Genomic DNA, 9,711 nt, shown 5'->3' on the forward strand with positions numbered 1-9,711 from the left:
TATATTCTGTAATATCTTTTTTGTTTCTAAAGATTTTTTTCTGAAATTTTAGGTAATTGTTACCCACAAAGTTGTCTCTCAATGCAGTGCAGAAAACTCCGTTTCTACCATTTATAAAAAAAATTATATCTGATTTTCTTTTGGGGTCCGCGCGGACCCCAGCCGGCTTTCGATCATAATGGATACACTGGCGTTCTTATACATTACCTTATTTCCGTTTTTATATGTTTTTATGCACTCATCGTATGTCTACCAAGTTTTCAGAGAATGGTGTAGTAAAAAAATTAAATTTTAATAACTTTGGTGTAATAATGACGTCATATGACGTCAGAGCTAATAATATAGTCCGCCATATTGGATTTTGACCAATGACGTCATCAAATTAGCATATTCTAAGCATATTAAATGATTTAACTTATATTTAATTATGTAAGATGTTATTAATGTTGGAAAAGAAGTGTAATTTTATATAAAAATTTTTATGTTAAAACCAAAATTACTTCTATTTTTAAAAAAAACTACCCGTTGCCATGGCAACACAAAAAAACATCAACTTACTAGTATTAAACTAATATGAACTTTTTTCCAGACACATTTTAGGAAAGGTCTCCAAATTTGATACTTCTAGCGCAAGCCGTTTAGCCGCTATCTGAGATCAAAGTTGGGCCTCAAAAGCCCCTTCAGTCTGAAATGGGTTTAAAAATCGGTTATTTCTTCTTGTCTTCTTTTCTTCACCAAAAAATAGTAAAAAAAGTTCAAAATGTATGATTTTTGTATGCTAATGTGGACACAGAGGTTCCCACATCAGTTTGCAAAACAAATTGAGCTGGTAGCACGTTGATAATTTCTAAAAATTAAGCAAAAAACTAGCTCTGGGGTCCGCGCGGACCCCACGGTGAACAGATTAATCAGTCCGGGAGGGTGTTCTGTTGAGGGTTAAGCGTGCTGTTGCCAAAGAGTTCATGTTGTGAAATGTGTAATATAGAAGGTAGAAGACTAACAATTTGATCTACTATTATGTATCACGAGATGGTGGACGATATAAACTCCATGGCACTTTTCATTAATTGCATGCTCACGTCACATATCAGTAAAGTCTCGTGTTATTAAGGTCACGTGTTTGTAACTGTAACTCTCGCGAGATCACGTTGTGAAGTGATTGGTCATTTATTATCCTGAAGAAGGCGACAGTGGTCGCTAAAAATTTAATCCCTGTATAATTGTGTGTTGAAATAAAGTTTAACGTTTTACTGTAATTTTCATCTACATAATATTGAGGAGAAAATCACGATATTTCTTACAAATTAACAGTTTCCATCTAGACAATATTGAGCAGAAAATCACGTAATTTCTCAAAAGTCTATCCAATAAACTAACGTGGGATCGCGCAGAGCTTAAACGGAGGCGGGGTCAACGTGGTACCGAAGACGCCGTCAGTGGTTGGAGGAGAAGCGCCCTCTGGCGTCCTGAAGGTGAAGGACTGCAGCAGGGTTGAGAAGAAGAGGAAAAGTTCCATCCTGGCCAGCTGCTCCCCAAGACACACACGTCGGCCTGGAAATAAGGAATGAAGGGTTGTAAGGCAAGTCACCGTCGAATAGTAAGTGTTTAATCATCATACACGTGGCCCCAATGAATTAATATTTAGAAGACTTACCCCCTGAAAAAGGCATGAAAGACTCAGGCTTGTTGATGACGTTTCCTTCCGCGTCCAGAAACCTTCCGGGTTCAAACCGGTCCGGATCAGGCCAGTAGGCGGGGTCAGTGTGGAGGGAGTATAGGTTAGGTAGTACCTGGATCAAAGAGACGGACAACAACCAGTCAAGGAAAAGGAAATTGATCTAGTTTTATAACATGCTAAATACAGTCAAGTCAAAAAGTCAAACCTACCCAAGAAAAGTGGCCTGCTTGGCAGGTATATTAATGTACAGTAGAATTGCATGGCCAGGGTAGCCTGAGTGCCATCCTATTTTTATGCCGGGTCTCCTACATAGCAGCCCCGGCATGCAAAGAGGATGACACCCAGGCTGCCATGGTTGACTGTTCAGAAAAATACGCAGGGTGTCAAACATGGCAAAAGGCAGAACTACCTGAGTCCCCTTTGGGATGTCGTATCCCCGCACTTAAACAGCATCAGTCGTAGCGTGAGGAGGTATCAGAGGTACGATGGGTCGGATCCTCATGACCTCCAGCAGACAGGCGTTCACGTAGGGCAGCTGGAAAAAAGTGTGATCTTTTGCTGGGAAGCATACCTGGGTTCCCTTAAGCATACCTGGGTTCCCTTAGGGATGCCGTATCCCCGCACGTTAGAAAAAGAATATGTGATATTTTGCTGGGTTCCCTTAGGGATGTCATAGCCCCGTACTTTGACCGTCTCCGAGGGGGCGTGAGGGACCGAGAGAGGTACGAGGGTCCGGATCCTCATGACCTCCAGGAGGCAGGCGTTCACGTAGGGCAGCTGGGAACGGTGGGACAGGGTGGGCAGACCCTCACCAACAACGGCATCAAGCTCCTCGTGTACCTGATCAAAATTGTATTGATGTAAGCTTCAGAAAAATAGTCTATCTAAACGTCACAGAAAATGTGAAAAATATTGCTGTTTGGTAGTATGTTATGCAAAGGATGAGAAATACTCGTAATAGAACCCGTATGGACATAAAGTAGCCATTGGACAGGTAGACTGATACGTAGCATTAGTTATGATGTACTTTGTTTTATTGTTAAAAAGTTCCCTTGAAGTAAAAGGGCCTAAATCACCTAAATCCAATCATATTTTTGTATGTGTTTGTAATATTCAGACTGTGTATATGTCCCACGTGCATTGTACTGTTACAATTCCAATAAATAAAATAAAATAAAGTAAAATAAAATAAAATAAGATAAAATAAAATAAAATAAGGACTAAAACCTAGATTTCTAATTATCTTTGCCGAGGTCCAGTTATGTTTCACATAGACCGGCATGACACGACTAGTACCTTTTTTTGAACGTCGGGGTTCAAAGTCATGTAGAGCAGACCCCACAGCAGGGTGGTGGTGGTTGTCTCAGTGCCTGTAAAGAAGAGGTCGCTTGCAAGGTACATGGCATTCTCTTTTGTCATGCCGTCCAATCTTTCCTGCCGTTCCAGCTCCAGCAGGCAGAAGTCGAGGAAGTCTCGCGGGTTCTTGCGATCCAGGTTCTCGCGATGGCGGGCGATCTCATCCCACAACACTCGCTGAATCTTGGAGTTCTGTTTCATCACTTCCTTACAGGTTCCGTTTACTATGAGAAAGCACAAGAAATAGGCTGATAAAAATATGAAATATAAAAAAAATGCTGCAGGCCTATCTGATTTGTTAAACCAGAGAAGCAATTATGCATAGGTCAAAAGTTACCTTAACGTTGCCACTTGACCACACGTATAGTAAAATATCCTGAACATTTGGACGGCGGGCCAGGCCGGATGGGTGGTCGATTCTTTTATGGCCTCGCAGAAAATTTGACGATGAAGAAAGTGGCCGCCCATACTATAAGAGTTTTGAATGGAATTATTAATAAGTTACTCACTTCCAGGAACAAACCGTAGGAAAGGGAAGACGCTGATGATCTGTCCAGATTTAATTTCAGCTACGACCTTAGATATGGCATCTAAGAGCTCCCGCAACGTCTTGTCCTCGTAGTCATAGCACTTCCCGAACGTCATGCCGCAGATGACGTTTGCGACAGCAACGCTTACGTCGTTTGAAACGTCAAAGGGCTTCTCCCGGTATCCTGCCATCTGAAGATGATATAAGGACATGTGATATCCAGTTTTGCTCATTTATAAAACATACAAAGTGTATGAATGTATATATACATGTATATACCAGCGTATGTAGTATCAATCTGATCTTCGGAGCTCTCAAAACATACCAGGTTGCTTAAAAGAATTTCCTTCAATTGTAGAGGATGGCACAGAACTCGAGAGAGCGCTAGCGCGCGCGCGCGCGAGAGAGAGAGAGAGAGAGAGAGAGAGAGAGAGAGAGAGAGCATATTACTGATCTAATCTTATCTTACCCTGTTGCGGAGACATCCCGCCTCCTCTCAGATTTTCTCCTCAATGCTGCCAGGTCCGACCGTCATACCCAGGGTCTTCAAGGCTGTGAGACAAAACTTCTTCCTCTGTTTGAACTCGGGCCCCCAGCGTGCATTTCCAACGTCTTAAAGGAAAAAGAAATCGTATTCTTACATGTCTGTATTTCAAAATTCTGTGCAAACGCCCATCGTCGTAACATACCAGCTTCGCAGCAGCAGCAACTGGTTATATCACAATGAATGACCTCTATTAACCACCATGTATATTTGTGCTTCAGGGCACGACCGCTCTCTCGACCTTTCTGGTTCAAACTCTCTTCTCTTCTGACTCTCACATTACTCCACAAACAGTCTATATAATAGATCGCTATTTAGAAAACAGAAGGCCTGGTGTAATGGTCTAGTGAGTAGGGTGTTATTCGTGCACTAACAGGCAGTGGGTGGACTGGTACACTATTGTATGCAACTGGGTTTGTGTTGCCAGAATGATATAGAAACACATGTACAGACAGACACCACCACTATACTAATGGTATGAGAAGGGCTTTGGTAAATGATAACAAAAATTGATAACAGGAACTTCCTGGCCCCTTTGTGTATGAAAAATTAAACAAGTAAGAAATAGTTACCCTTTCCAAAACCAAAGATAACATCAAGCATGTAGTTTTCCGGTCTGGAGGCGAACAGCTCGGACCTGTCCACGAGCGCGTCCTTGACGGCAGTGTAGCCGTTCAGAACCACCACATCTTCCATCCCCATCCTGACGGTGAAGACGTCCCCGTACTGCCGCCTCCACGCCGTCAGCTTGAGGTGAGGCGCTCGGCCCAAGGCGAGGAGGTGCCCGAGAACAGGCACACGTCCTGCCGGGTCGGGAGGCAGGTTTCTCGGCTGACGCTTTAAGAGGAAACAAGCCAGAAGAAAGGCCGTACCGAAGACGAGAAAAGTCTGCAGAGTCAGCCCAGAGATCTGAAAAATCTCTCGGACAGACTCAGTTATCCAGTCGACGAATACCGCCATGTTTGTCAAGTATGCAGACATTTTTGCGCGTGCGCAATAGCCACTTTGTAGGTGGACGACGAGGTCAGTTGACAACTGGTATAATTACACCGTCAGGATTGTTTACTGATTATCTCTTCTGTCCCTATTTAAAAGTCTATGGTATAAACTGCAAATTTATGTGTTTGTAGCTTCCCAGTATAAACTAACAATCGCCCAATTTAAAACCAAAATTGAAGTAGAGCCCTATGGGAGGGAGCTGTCTCTAACCCCTCTAGATCCGGTGTCAAGCCATATACATGATCCTGCCAAAAACATGACTCTGACACTACTTGAGCACCGGCTACAAAACCAATATCAGATAGTAAAGGACTTATAGGCATGCCAATAAGTGCATAAGTAAGGGCCTGAAGGACGTCCTCCCGTCCTCCAGAGGACGTGATAACGCATTGCTATCCTCTCGGGAGGATATCGGCCACAGCGCTCGTATTATTGGCCATGGACAGCGCACCACGTGATTGTACCGGGTACTGTGAAACCAGGCACCGATCGACTGGACGCGTTGGTGTTTGCTATACCCAGTATACGCACGCATTTTGGTTAAATTGTCCGAAATCTGCAATTTTTGAGGTGATGAAGATCGAGTAATTCACCTTCAGAGTGTGGACAGCTATTTGGACAAGTTCTGGGCAGTTTTTTCTCAGGTAAGGATGCCAAAACGTCGTATAAACTTACGTAAACATACGGTCGGTGGGGAGGGGTACGGGTCTACAACCGTGGCTTTTTGCTGTTTGGGGGTAGGAAGTTTGTAATTTCTTTCTTCTTGTTGTGTATCGGAGTTCTGGTGGTCCAACGTCAATTTATTTTTTTTTAGACCGGAGCCTGTATCAAATATAAAGCCGAGGCGAACCGCCCCCCTCCCCCATGATCGCGACCCACATGGGTTTACGGAAAAACCGATCCAGTTCAACAGGCGGAAAAACCTACCCGGTCTGAGAAAAAGGTCTGCTTGGGGTCTAGGCCTGCTTTTATAGCCCAAATAACCACTATTCAAGAAACTTCACTGTGTTAAGACAACAGATATCACCTGAAGGTGTGGCCAAACACGTAAATTTGTCCATGCGCCCTTATTAGCTACTTCTTGAGTAGCTACTAGTAACTGGACGGTGGTACCGCTGGACATCTCACTCGACAAAATCTCTGACTTGGAGTTTAAATTGCACCTCCATTATGACCTGCTGTCTCTGGAAAATTGTTTTGTCACATGGATCTGACGTCATTCGAACAGAACATGTTCCATTTGTGGCATTTTGGTCTACGCTGATTGGTCGATTGATGAGAAGTTTATTAAAAATCCATGTCCAAAGGCTAATTGCAAGTTACAAACCTAAAAGAACTCTGAAACAGAGTATAAAATAACTTCAAAAAGTACACAATGAAATCTAATATATATGTCTAAAACTATGTCTGAAGGGTTTGACTTCTCTTCTGTAAACCATGGAAGACCTAATGTCCCACCTTTTCTAATGTGGTTGAAAGAAGAAGAGTTTTTTGTTTGTCTGTAAGTTTTGGGAAATTGGGATAAATTGTAGAGGTAACCGGTTTGAATAGTCAACTCATGAAGGGTTAATACCCGGCCCAAGGTGTACCAGTATATCCAAGGTGTACCAGTATATGGTGAGATAATCTCTGGTCAACCACCAAAAAAAAACACCAAGTGAGCGTATTGTGAACGACGTGTTATGAGGTGGTTATCGCACCTGACCAGAGATTACTAGTGTATCACTAGTACTATATACACCAAGGATAAGGCAGGACATTAATGTTATCATCATAGATTCAACTGACACAGTGATTTCACACCGTGGATTTGACACAAATTCCTTTATAAAATTCCTCCTTTGCCACAAAAACCTCTGTTACTTGAAACAAGATGGCATGGACAGAAAAATAGACCATTTACCGTAATCATCTGCAGTGGTCACATGACATTGGCAGTGTACTACTTTTATTCAAAGTAGATTTTAATACATTTTTAATAGATACTAGTATATACCTGTATAATGGTACTGTCCAAATTTTGGTCCAATAACCACCACTTTTGAGGTTATGACCTGATAGCCAATGGCTAATGGAGCCTACTGATTGAGTAGACGCCTTCTGGCTTTTTGATAATGGAATTAATCACCTCTGGTAAGTTTATGGCGTCATAACTAATATGATTATTGGTCAAACTCCTTTTTCAGGAGCATACTGTAAATCACTTTATATTCGCGGTAGCAAAATTTCATGGAAAATTGACATGTGCACGGAAGTATAATTGAAGTTTATTGCAAATTCATGCCGGGGGGCTAATTGCAGATTACAACTAGAAAAGAACAATGAAACTTAGTGTAAAATAACTAAAATATACATAACAACTTACATTTTCTATTTTGTTACCCATGCCCTGTTTTCATTCACCACACTGTATTCATTCCTTCATGTTTTATTCCACATTTTGTTGTTTATTTAATGCTATCATCACATGATGATCCTGTTTGTCACCTTTTCCCTTCTGCAGTTTTTGATTTTTAAGTATTTTGCTTAAAGAATAGGAAGATGACACTGACATATCACCCAATGCCAATGCATAATTGCCCTTGTTTGATGCCTGTGGGGCATGCTTTATTCTTATGTGCAGGTTTAAACCTGATGTCTACTTGAATCGGTCTATGTACTGTGTTTATACAAGTGTACATTGTTTATACATGTGGACTTTTGTTTTCTGCAGTACTTCTACCACCTACATTGTATGAAGTATAGATAATACATGTATATGGCAAATTATGGTTTCTGTACATTGTGATCCATACTGATCTGTATTTTTGTTTTGTGATTTGCCTGGTGCAGGTACATTGTCCACAATGTAACCTGCACCTGAAATGCAGGCATGCAGAAAAAAAGAATTCTTAGGACTGCTTATGACTTTTGTTGGTACTAGTTCTGTGGAATCATGCAGACCAGACCAGGTAGCAGATTCCGACTACCCTAGCTTGTTCTGCTCATCAAATATGGTATCGGTATAGCAGCGGGATAACCGCCATTCGGCGTGTGCACACTAGAGCTAATTATAACTCAGCTTCTTCTGTCCAATTGCTAATTGCCAAAAAAAAAAAGGAACGCTCATTATTGAACTTCAGCCACTAAATTCCATCCACATTTTCAGAAAAAAAAAGAAAATTGCAGGACCCACTCGAAAAATAATGTTTGTCTTCCACCGACTCCAAAAAGAACTCAAACATAACTACATGTTGTATTATAAGATTCATAGTCCCCATTCATATACCAAGAATGCACACTTGTAACCGGTTGAAGTCAGTAAGGGTATCATAATAAGCTGGTCAAAACCCCAACTGCTCTGTACACTTGGGACAACCTCATCTCCCCTATTCTATCTCCTGAGAAGAACGTCGCCTGGTCTCTGGCCAATATGTAAACCTTTACTGCAGATTTTTCTTGCAGCACATTGTGATATAATTACACACCTTTATGATCACACACACACACACACATACTACTGTACATACATACAAGCACACATACTATTGTACACACACACATACTACTGTACATACACACACACAATTACTGTACACACACACACACACATACAAACACACACTACTGCACACACACACACACACACTTCTGTACACACACACACACACACACACACTACTGTACATACACACACACACACATACTGTACACACACACACACACACACACATTATACTACTGTACACACACACACACACAGTCACACACATACAAACACACACTACTGTCACCAATGTCTTTGAACCCTTGGCACAAGTGGACTGCCCCTGAAAGGAGGGACGGTAGAGACTGAACTGATTAGAGTTACTCGGTTTGTTTTCTCCCTTCCTTCTTTATATATTTAAAATGGATTATGTGCCGGATTTTTCTCTTTTCGGGGGGGTGGGGGTTACGATCAGGTAGTGCCTATTTATTTCCTTGGAGGGTAATGAAATATTTAATCAATTTACTTGTGAAATATTACGAGTCTTTTTTTTGGGGGGGGGAAGCTCACCTGATAATGATATTGAATCCTATATTGACATTAGTACTATCGTGTAATTTTTTCTTATGAAATATAATTACATCTGATTGTGAGCGGGGGCTTTTTACGCCCTCTAGTCGCTAGTGTTCAGTTTACAAACAAAAGTAAACCATTGTAAAGTTGTGTTGCGATAAGAAGACACGCACTGTTTGTTTTGATGCATGTTTCACTTTATTTATGCATGGCATGTTACCTTATGTCTCTGTTTGTTTCATGTAGTGGATATATTGTTTATTGTAGTACATATTATGAAAAACCCTGTTGCCTGATAGATATAAGACAAGTTTTTCACACTGGTTCATTTACTTCAATTTTCGCTTTCTGCGGACGCCCAGCCCTTATTTATTTTTATAGAGTATTAGATATTTTCATCCCTATTTATGACTTCGCCCAAAGTCAATATTTGTAGTTATAATTGCAATGGGCTGGGCGACCGCAGAAAACGACATGAAGTATTCACATGGTTAAAAGACAAAAATTACCAAATTTACTGTCTACAAGAAACACATTCTTCCATGAAAGTTGAAACAGAATGGATA

The 9,711-nt window shown here is 41.3% G+C and overlaps 1 pseudogene; it reads right to left on the reverse strand.

Annotated features, from left to right (window-relative positions):
- Window positions 1-1,217: 1,217 nt before the first annotated feature.
- On the reverse strand, window positions 1,218-5,067 carry LOC109474729 (annotated as a pseudogene).
- Between the last annotated feature and the right edge of the window lie 4,644 nt (window positions 5,068-9,711).

Source organism: Branchiostoma belcheri, unplaced genomic scaffold (genome assembly GCF_001625305.1).
Source record: "Branchiostoma belcheri isolate BF01 breed outbred unplaced genomic scaffold, Haploidv18h27 scaffold312, whole genome shotgun sequence".
In the NCBI taxonomy this organism is placed as follows: domain Eukaryota; kingdom Metazoa; phylum Chordata; class Leptocardii; order Amphioxiformes; family Branchiostomatidae; genus Branchiostoma; species Branchiostoma belcheri.